At 38.7% G+C, this 11,422-nt stretch overlaps 1 long non-coding RNA gene across 1 annotated transcript; it reads left to right on the forward strand.

The window, feature by feature from the left end:
* Positions 1-2,013: 2,013 nt before the first annotated feature.
* On the forward strand, positions 2,014-3,638 carry LOC121829787 (uncharacterized). The gene is made up of 3 exons (XR_006072858.2): positions 2,014-2,360; positions 2,964-3,030; positions 3,239-3,638. It is a non-coding gene; the product is annotated as an uncharacterized LOC121829787 (long non-coding RNA).
* Positions 3,639-11,422: the final 7,784 nt, after the last annotated feature.

Genomic DNA, 11,422 nt, shown 5'->3' on the forward strand with positions numbered 1-11,422 from the left:
GGGATTGAGTTGATGGATACATTTTTACCCTCAGTGGTTTTTATTTTATCTACATAATTTACAGTAATATGGAGAAGAGAAATGACTTTAGAACTCTCTGTTGTGTTGAACAAACAGGTGTTAATAAGGTGGAATACTAGACCTGGCAGAGTGGCACATGCCTTTAATCCTAGTACTTGGGAGGCAGAGGCAGGTGGACCTCAGTAAGTTCGAGGTCAGCCTGGTCTACAGCCAGGACTGTTACACAGAAAAACCCTGTCTTGAAAAACCAACAACAACAACAACAGCAACAACAACAACACCCAAAACCAAAACCAAAAAAAAAAACCCCAAACCAACAACAAAAAACAAAAGGTTGAATACTATGTATCTAAAGAACTTTTCAAAATGTAAAAATAAATCTTTGCATAGAGGTGTTATATAAAAGTGGACATACTGTAATTTAAAGGTAACTGACATTTTATAAAAACCTAATTATTCCCTATATAAAATGAAAGAAGTATAATAACTTAAATAATTTCCTTCTTAATATGCTAAACAATTTTAGTATGCAAATGTTTAGCAATTTACCTATAGATTGTTATACAAATGTAGTAGCTTTCCATGATCTCATTTATCCCTCTGGACATTTACATAATGTCCTTTCTTATTCACCTCGGAATTCAGTGTTCCTTTCACTAGGTATTTTTCCCAGAAATATATGTTTTGAGTACACCAATTGAAGTTTCAATTTTCTCAAGGGGCTTTTAAGAATTTTTTCTTCTCTAAAAGAAAAGGTTCCTAATAGCTTTCAAGACATTAATGCTTTATTCTCCTAGTTTCAACAATCTAAGAGCATCTTTAATAGAAAAATATTAGTAGACATTTTGAGATGTATATTACATTTTTATGTTTAAATCTTAACATAGTAAGAAAATTACTCAGAGCACATTGTATATTTGGAATGCATTTCTATATAAAGATCAGAATAATGCATATTATATTTAAAAGACTCTCAAAAGTCATTTAATTTTAATGATGCTTAATAGTATTAAATTACATGTCTAAGCATAGAAGCTAGTAAGTAGGAGAGATGGGGATACATCTCATGTTTTTCTGTGCATTAACTCAATGTTTTCCCTATTTGATTCAATTTATATATGTCCTGCTAATTATTTAATGAGTGTACATTCTCAGAAATGTGTCATTAGACTATTCTGTGATATGCACATCGAAGGTGTGCTCACACAGAGTAAAATGATGAGATTACTAGGTTGACATATCCTATGGAACCATTATAAATGTATACTATGTCCTTGCTCAAAATATCATCATTTTTCACAGTGTATGTGCCACTGTCAACTGTGTTGTCCCCTCTTACACAGTTCCCCTTTAGATAGTGTTGTGATTTTTTTCATTGAAACTGATCTCCATTCATGCAGAAGAGATTGATGATAGTGCAGTCATGCAGGGGTAAGTATTGAATAGATCAATACCCCAGAACCTGAAACACAGCATTTGCCAGACAAGAAAGAAGGAAGTTACACTGAATGACAGATTCTAGGAATTATGTCAGATACTCTACCTAATCCTTCTCATTTAATTTACACAAATACCCTTTGTTAGTTTATTTTCCTCATTTCTGTGATGAGCTACCTGACAAGAAACACCTTAAGAACGGAAGGGTTTGTTATGGCTTATAGTTTGAACCTACAGTCCATCATGGCAGAGAGTCGTGGTGGCAAGAGCAAATTTTGGCTGTGGCAGCAGAGGCATGAGGTGGCTTAGTCACATCTGTGTGGGCCAGTAGGCAGAGATGTACAAACTGAGCTAGAAGTGGGGCTCAGTTGTAGCCATAGATGCCTGCCTCTTAGTGATCCACATCCTCCATCAGGATCCCCAGTTCTTAAGATTCTGTAACCACCCAAAGCAAAGCCACCAGCTGAGAACTGAACATTCCAATACACAAAGTTCACAGTTGAATCACAATACATGCATTCTAGTTAGCTTTCTATTCCTATGATTAAAAAACCATGACTACTTGTCCTGATCACCTTTCCACATGAAGGGAAGCGAGGGCAGGCGCTCAAGGCGGGAACTCGGAGGCAGAAACTAAAGCAGAAACCAACTGGCTTACTCCTCCTGGATTGCTCAGTTGGCTTCCTTTTTTTTTCTTCTTCACTTCAGGACCACCTGCTTCAGGGAGGCACTGCCCACAATGGCAGGGCCCTTCCACATGAATCATCAATCCTGAAAATACTCCACAGACTTGCCTATAGGTCAATCGGATGGGGGCATTGTCTAGCTCAAGTTCTCTTGTCTTAGATGACTTTAGCTTATGCCACATTGACAAAACTGTAGCCAACACAATACCCAACATGGTAACTATACTCACAGTTTTATACATGAAGAAACTGAGCTTTGGCAAGGTTGAGAGTGTCCATTACTGTTAGCACATGCGAATCACTGTCACTAGAAGGGGCTACCCCAGCAACTGAAGTTCAGCTAGTTGTGATGAGATAGAAAGCAAGGGTGCAAAACCTTTCAAAGTTTTGCAGGAAATTCTTGAATTGACCATTGGAGCAAAAGTATGTCAAATTCCAGGCGAGGCATATTTTGTATCTTACAGTTTTATTTTTAATGATGGTTAGAGTAACTCTATGAATACTCCTTAAATCTGTTATTGGATTTTCACACACTCTCTGCAAGGATGCCCCTTTCATTATTGGTTTCAGCATCACCCTGGAAGTCATAGCAAGTGCTATAAGGTAGAAAAAAAAAGAAATATATACAGATGAAAACTTTCCCTTGTTCACAACTGACATTATTATCTATGTTGACAATTGATTAAGAGCCTCATGGACCTACTAAACAGTTATTAGAAATAATAAGACCCTAAACAATGTGTCTATGAATAAGTAAGTAAATGGAGAGACAGGAAGTCTCCATATTTTCAAGATGTCCATTCTTAATTTCATCTATAGAGTCAACACGAGCACCTGAAAGTGGAACAGATACATTCCTTGTAAAGCTGAAGTGGAGCAGCCAAAGGTAAGAAATACAGTTAGAGGACCAGGGTTACCTATCCTGGAGGGTTTTATAGAGTTATGGTAATCAAATGTTTGTCACCAATGAAAGAACAGACAAATACATAACCGGAATTGAGTCTAGAAATCAGCCCACATAGAAATAAACTTTACTGACTGTTGACAAAGGGGCAAAGTCAATTTAATGAGAAAACATATATATTGATTTTCAGCACATAGCACCAGGATGAGTGAGCTTTTATTTGCAAAAATCTCAATATTGAAGAGAATTGAAGAGACATTTTAAAAAGTTTTAAAAAGTCAGCAGAAATATACTGTAGACCTAAATATAAGCAAGATACAAAGTTAAGCAACTCCTCCGATATAACCTAGAAGATATACTAGATATACCTGAACATGGCAAAACACCAAAGATATAACTGATGAAAGAATTTGTAACTGGATTTTCTAAAATTAAAAATGTTGCCACACTAAAGACAAAACCAAGAGAATGAGAAGATGAGAACATGTTTGTAGAAGACATATTTGATAAAAAGACTTTTATTCAAATATATGAACAACTGTTAAAACTCAAGGAAGAGAATGAATAAACTGATTTTAAAATGAACAAAAGTCCTAAGTACATATTTCCCCCAAAGAAGATATACATGTAGCAAATAAACACATGAAAAATGCTGAATGCCATGTGCTCCTAGGGAATTCCATACCGAAACGAGGAGGTGTCATTGCACACTCATTAGGATGGCCAGAATCCTAAAAACTGGCAACATCTAATGCTGATAATGATATGGATGAACAGGAACCTTATCAACAGTGGAAGGAACTGCAACTTGGCACAAAGACTCCAGAAAACAGGATGGTAGTTTTCTTTTCTTTTGTGAAACAAGGTCTCATGTGTCTCAGGCTGATGGTGCTGTATCTTGAGGTGACCTTGAACTTCTGATTCTCTTGCCTCTGTTTTCATATGGCTAGACTTACAGATATGTGCCAACAAACCTGATTTACACAATTTCAGGATGAAACCTGGTTTTTCTTTTTGCATATTCAGCAGCAATTCTACACACTTAGTTATATCCTTTGCTCTAATGCAGTATTCTTTTCTATGCCAGGCATACTCTAGTCGTGCCAACCTGGTGTCATACCCTGAGGGAAGAGCATGGCAATTGGTTGTCCAGTGTCAAATGGTCAGCATACATATTGGTGAAATTATTAAGGCAACAGCACGTAGTTAAAAGGGAGGTTTATTTTTTGGGGTAACTCACAAATGAAGGGGTAGGTAACAGGGTCTGGGAAAGGTGTAGCACAGTCCTGCGGTGTTCTCTGGAGAACTCTGCTCGGTCTGCCTCCAGTGTCCAGTGTCCAGGAACCAAGAGAGCCGGCGCATCTGGATCTTTGGTCTTCAGGGTCCTCTCTTGACTCCATCTTGTAGGTATGACAGTTACTGAAGCCTCAATGGGGGTTGGAACTTCCAGACCAAAGCTGGAATGGCTACCCACTACATCTCTCCCTTTTGTCTAAATAAGAAGGTTCTAACCTAATACAAGACTATATACAAAGGAATGGTTATCAAATATTGTCAAGGAGTAATGAGGGATAATGACCTAGATAAGATGGAACTACAACCAATGCGAACAATATCAAGCAAGGAACACATACTAAAATCCAGAGAAGTCTAGAGCATAGGTAAATGACATGTTATAAAGATCATTTCAAAAAGTGTCCTATACTAAAGAACCCAAATCTGATACTTAATATGTTTTATCTAAGATATTATATATTTACTAAGTTGTAACTATAACTACTAGTCTTTAATCCCATCAAAGATCTGAGAAGGAATATAATGGTACCTGAGAAATGGAAGATAGATGCAAGCAACTTTTGGGAATCTTGTAAGAGTAGACAGAAATAGCTGGCAGCCTGGACAGTCACCTAATGTTTTTCAGCATTGTTGGTGCATTTAAATTGGCTATAGGCCTAGAGTATCTGACAGACCATTTTCAGAAGCTGGAATTCTGAAAGACCATCTTACCCTGTCTTGGCAGAGTTTGGAAGTCACTTTTACTTGTGCTCTTATTGTTCAGAAGGATAGCACTCATATTGTCAGCAGTTGAGGCAAGGACAGATTTTTTGTCCAATAGGCCTTTTTGTGCCAAGAAGACAATTTCTAAATGGAAGTGTCTTAGAAGCCCAACGTTCACTTGGGATCAAATTGGTGCTGCCAGGAGCAATTGTGTCTCACATCAACAGAATTCTAAGTTATTTAAATGGCTACCCACTACACATGCATGTAAGTGACATTATATGCACTCAGCAGGTTATATGTGGGAATATATGTATGTGAAAATACATATGGGCTTGCAATGATGATTAGTGAAAAATGAGGCCATCAATTTGAAGGAGGGCAAGGAAGGGTTACATGGGAGGGTTTAGAGGGAAAAAAGGGAGGGAGAGGTTATAATTAAATTATTTCAAAAATAAACAACAACAAAACAAAGCCTAAGACATCTAAAAAGGAAAGGAAAAATGAGAATGAGAGGTGAAGGGAAAATGAAAGAAAGGAGGGAGGAGGGGAAAATGGAGAAGGTAGAAAGAGAGAGACCAGAAAGTAGTGAAAGAACCGGTAGAGATTATGTTACAAATTATAGATTATTCAGGTAGAAGAGAAAAATGTTTGTGAAAAAAAACAAACAAACAAACAAACGTCCAGGATGAAAAGAACAGAAAGAAAATACTTAGAGAATCACTTGAACTATTAAGGTGAGAGGGGGCATGGAGCATAAAGGATTATTCATGGTATGGGATGAAGAATGTGGGCAAGGTAAAGCCTGAGGGATTCTAGGTCTGAATCGTTATAGATGTCGTCTTGAGGAAAGAAAAACAGCAGCGTTCCCCTGTGGCCCGGAAGACGCTGGGCCACCCTAGGCTGCAGGACTTCTGTAAGCGCTGACTCAGAAGCTGTGGGTCCTGAGGTTGGGTTGATGAGCATGGTTTGACTCGGGCTATCTAATAGTCAGCTGCCAAGGGGATATTTGTAAATATAGTAATTTTCTCAAGTATATTTTTTTTTTTTGGCAAACTACAGTTGTCCCTTCTTAGGGATGAGGAAGCTGGCACCGTATTGGGGTGTCATCAATGCTGTCCTGGTTAGCTAGCACAGGGGAAAACAGCAGACTTATACTTCATCTTTTGGATTTTTCTTTTCCTTTCTTTTTTCTTACTGTGCTGGAATAGCACAAATCAGAGGGATTTCATGGAAGTTTCCCACAAAGAATTATAGTTTTGCAGTAGCACTGATTTATCATCCAAGAGACCAGTTCATAAAATAGAAACGCAATAAAACATAACAGGGGGTGGTTTTCCCTCGTCCCCCCGTGCAGCTCTTACTGACATTAATGGGACTTGCACGTGATCTGGGGAAGTGGAGTCTGCATGGTGTTTCCATGCTTTATATTTAGACAGATTCACTGAGAAAAAGCCCATGTGTTTTCTTCAGGCACAAAACAGAATAAAAAGAGAGACACAAGACCTGTCCTTGGAGAATACTGTGCCTTTTGTTGGTGTAATTTGATTTATTTTCCTGTTCAGGAGTATGAGAACAGGGCAGGGGAGCCAGGGGGTACAGAGAGAAGAGGGTGCCATTTTATTACTGCAACCTAATGTGCTGAGAATGAGTTCACTATAATCATTTCAAAGCACACATTTTAAAAGTGCATCTATTTCGTGTTGATTTAGCACTCCACATAGTATATTTTAGTCCACCCCCAATTCTGACAATATATAAAAACCATCTCAGAAGGGGGGAAAGTAATGATTTTTTTCACTCCTAATTCAATCAGACTTCTAAGCCTCTCTGGAATTGAGGCAATTGCTTTTTGCATCTGTTTCTTCTTACTTAGTAAGGACTGTCCTTGAGATTGTGAGTGCTACTGAGTGGGTAACATTATTCCATTTATTTTTTTAATTAAAAAATGACACATTTTCATGGTGCAATATGTGAAAAGTATAAGGCATTCAAATATATAATATGATGATAATCTTGCTACCCAGAAATGTACCATAGTGATATATTATGGACAATACTTATGTATATTTTATGGAATTAACATTTTTAGATCTTGCCTTGTAAGTTGTTTTATGATAATCATTTCTCCATGTCCTTGTACAGTCTTTGAAAACATGATTCCAATGACTGGATAATTAACCACTTATTGATTAATGACAGGTGTTCAGGTTGTTTCTAAATTTTTGCTATTAACCAGATTTCTTTTTTATAATGTTTTGTGCATGGAATTGATACTCAAGTCTTACTGCTTTTCACATATTTGCCATGTTCATAGGTAAAATTATTCCAGCTTAAACTTTTTGTTTTCATTAGTTTGATTGATAAAGCAACTGAGCAGTTACTCAAATATTTATTTGCCTGTGAAGTCATTATTTGGTGACTAGAAAACATTCTGTAACAGCACATAAATCCTCCCATTTCAGTCTGGGGTTTGCTTTAGCCTGGATTTACGTATCAGTTCTGAGCAAATGGTTTAGTGCTGGAAGCTACAGATTTTATTAGAGAACACTTAGAGACAGCTTGTCTTTAAAAGACATGTAATTACTCATGGACTAAGAAAGAAATTTCTATGTCCACATCCCACTATGTCTGGAAAATGTGTATACAAGGATCAAAACCTGCTTTCTTAGTAGTCTGGGAGTCAGTGTGCTGCCTTGAGACAGTGTGTCTCCCAGGACCAGTTACATCCTTAGCTAAGGTAGATGTGGGCTCTGCTCAAGTGCCAGAAGTTCTAAGCATAATTGAGCAAAATTCAACCACTGGAATAGGGCTAGAGAGCTGGCTCAGTGCTTACAGCTCTTGCAGAGGACCAGGATTCAGTTCCCAGCACCCATGTGGCAGCTCACAACTTCCTATAACACCAGTGAGTTCTGAGGGAATCTATGATGTCTTTTGGCCTCTGAGGGCTCCTGAGTGCATGTGACATGCATAAATTCAAGCCAAATTATACATAGACACATAACAAATACAACCAGAAAGAAGTAGACCTTAATACGTGCTGAAAAGCTATCTTTTGGAGCATTCAAATACCAGGGATATCACCTCTAGAACATGACCAGAGTTTTTCTTTTCAGGATTTTAATTTCTTTCCTCTACCCTGCTTCCCATTCTCCACCATTAGCACTTTAGCTAAGTTAGTGAATTCTAAACAGGGAGTGACAGCAAACAAGGCCTACAACCATGAAAACTCTGTCCCAATGAGCATTATCCAAGGGCTTCTGGGGCCAAGACTCCTGGGGCAGGGCAATGTTAAGAGTGAATTAATTATATAGCACTTCCCTTATTTTCGTTCTGTTCTGAGTTTCAACAAAATATAGTTTTTGTATTCATTCCATGCTGTCTAACAGGCTGCTTGGCACACCCACGCTGGTGACAGTAGAGGTTTACAACCTTAATCTCTTCAACTTCATTGGCCTGCGGGCTGGAAGCTAAGTTTGATTTTATTCAACCCATTGTTTATCAAAATGTGGATAAAGAAACAATCCCTTCTTGCACAGGAATACATACACCTATATAGTTCAGGATTTCTGCAACAGAGTGGAGTTCAGAGAATAAAAAAAAAATTAAAAAAAAGCACTTCAAGTCCAGTCTTTAAAATGCAGATGTTTGTTGATGATAATCCCTCCTCTCTTTCCCTCATCTCCCCTCCTCTCTTCTCCCATTTCTTCTTTTATCCTCTTCTCTCATTTTTTTTTTAAAATCTTTTTAGACAGGATTGTACTAAGTAATTTCCAACTCAAGATCCCCCTACCTCAGCCTACTGAGTGCTGTGTTTAGTCATGTTACCATACTTGGCTCTAAGTCATGTTATCATACTTGGCTCTATTTTATTTCCATTTTCTCTTTTTTTAAATATCCTGGAGCTTTAAACAGTCTTGTATCAAGGCACATGCAAGAACAGGATTAGTATTTGTCTTCTCAAAGGCAGTCATTTTCAGTTTGGCTAATTATCACATCTCTAAAAGTATGTTTGTCTAGCTATTTATTGATACAATTAAAATGTTAGACAAATTATTTTGCTAGGATTTGTGTTTTATATTATTTTGGTATAATTTTTATTTCCCAATACAATTAAAAAATTAAACAGCTTGTTATATGATACATTAAGATTTTTCCTGTCTTCTCATGCTACTTGAGATAGTTTTCTTTAATTTCTTTCTGTCTACTTTTTTCCTTTTGTAAAAAAAATTCCTTTGAAAATATGTTTCTTGTTCCTTTTTTTCCCACTGAACTCAGCCAGAACTCTTTCTTATTTTTAATCATGACAGAAACTTTAGGAGGCTGTCTCAGTTCTTCTCTCCCTTGAGCATTTTACTTTTCTGTTCCTTACTCTCATTTTTGCCTGGTTTGCAGAGGGCACCAGGAGGGAAGTAGATATTTGTATTGAACCTTGCATAGGTGACGGCCTATGTGATATCACTATGGATGGGTTTTGACCGGAAGGGTAGGAGATGTCTCACCAAGGAGTAATTTTGAGGTGGGATTTTATAAATGATTGATCTTTGTACCAGGAGGTAAGACAAGAGGTAAAAGCTTAAAGGGAAAAGAGGCCCTGGAGGAAAGGGCCCTGGTGCTGTGGAGAGGGACATTTCCAAGAAACTGGGGACAGTGCTCCACAGCATCCCCCTTGCAGGCCCTTTAACAACTCATAAAGCAAGAGAAAGAAAATGCAGAGTGGTTTAAAAAACAAAACAAAACAAAACAAAACAAAACAGAAAACAAAGTAAGCACTTACTGGAAGGCTGGCCAGGTAGAGGAATGGGTAGCTCACCTGGAGGGGAGTAACAAGCTTTCATCGTGGACCTAAGTAGACTGCCTTTGGGGGGCAAGGCATAACAGTTTCTCTGGTAATAGTGGTTTGAGTGATTAAGGGAGTTATTTGATTAGTTTTCAAATTGACACTCTTAACTTACACAAGCATATTTCAAGCTTGGAAACATGTAATTCAATCTTCACAAAAGTTGCTTCCCTGGTAGTCTGCCTCTGGCAGGGTGGCTGCAGGAGAGACCTTTTCCTCCTCCCACTCTGTTCTGCCTTGAGCCCCACTGCCACCATTCCCTCTGAGGAGGGCAGTAGAGACCCACTAATGCGGCTGTGGTTGCAAACTCTTTGTTTCTTTTTCCTGCTTGAACCAGATTTGCCTTCTTTCCCTGCATAATTTGATCATCCATGCTCAGGAGAATAATGGTGTCCAGGGGGAGATTTCAATGACTGTAACTTGGCACAGTTGTCTTTAAAAAGAATAGAGTCACAAATGCAGACTGCAAGGGTGAAATCTAGCTTGTAGATCAGTACACAGTGCTCACCTTCTCCAGCCTCTGAAGCTCTAAAGCTGCCTTGGCCACAGGAGGTCTCAACGACTAGAGGAGCTGACCTGGAACTAGGGTCCACATCTCTAAATACTGCAGCTTTTCTCATATGATTCTGCCCTCTTTCTGCTCACAGTATATTTACCTACATCCAAAGGAAAAGCACCTCTAGTTCTTGTAAGCACATTAAGAATCTTGACTCAAGGTCTGGTTCTGTCTCATTTCACACTGGACCCAAATCTGAGTAGCGCTTCTCACACTTTAGCAGAGGACTTATTTAGTTTCTGAATATTTGCCAAATATTACATCCCACACAAAGTTCCTTGAAGGACAGAAAAAAGACTAGAGGACAACAATGTCTATTTTGACAGAAAAGATAGAAACAGAAGTACCAGATGAGGGAAAGCAGGTTGAGGCCGTAAAGGAAGGAGTGCGGTCAGGTGAGTTTGAACCCACTGCTGCCGCTGCTGCGTGAACACTGTGCACTCTAAGACGCAGATGCTGGCAGCAATGACTTTGGAATAGAGAAGAGGAATCTGACCCAGGCCTCAAAGATGGGGTGACTGCGAAGAAGGAGGAACAGGAAGGAACGTTCATGACCTTGTTCTCCTATGTCAGATACTGGCCTAGCACTGGGCAGCAGACTCACTCCCACAGACTTCAGGGATGGTAGTGCTTTCACTCGGCACCCAGTAATAGCATAGTCACCATGATTGGATTGGATATTTAATGCAGTTCAGGTGTTTTAGTCATGCTGTGTAATTAAAGATCCATATGGACACTTAGAAGGTAGAGCTTTCGTTTTGTTTTTGGTTTTTGAGATAAGGTCTCACTTTGTAGCCCAGTTCACTTCAAATTCCTGATGGTCCACTCAGGCTAGCTAGGTTCCTGGGTAGAGAGATTACAGAGGTGAGCCACTGTGCTCTCCTGGAAGCAAATCATTATAATCACTCATTTACAGAGATGAGTAAAGCTGGGTTTTCTAGGTCTGGCCGGGCCTTACCTGTACACAGAAGAGCTGTGGG

The sequence above is a fragment of the Peromyscus maniculatus genome, chromosome 5 (assembly GCF_049852395.1).
Source record: "Peromyscus maniculatus bairdii isolate BWxNUB_F1_BW_parent chromosome 5, HU_Pman_BW_mat_3.1, whole genome shotgun sequence".
Lineage (NCBI taxonomy): Eukaryota > Metazoa > Chordata > Mammalia > Rodentia > Cricetidae > Peromyscus > Peromyscus maniculatus.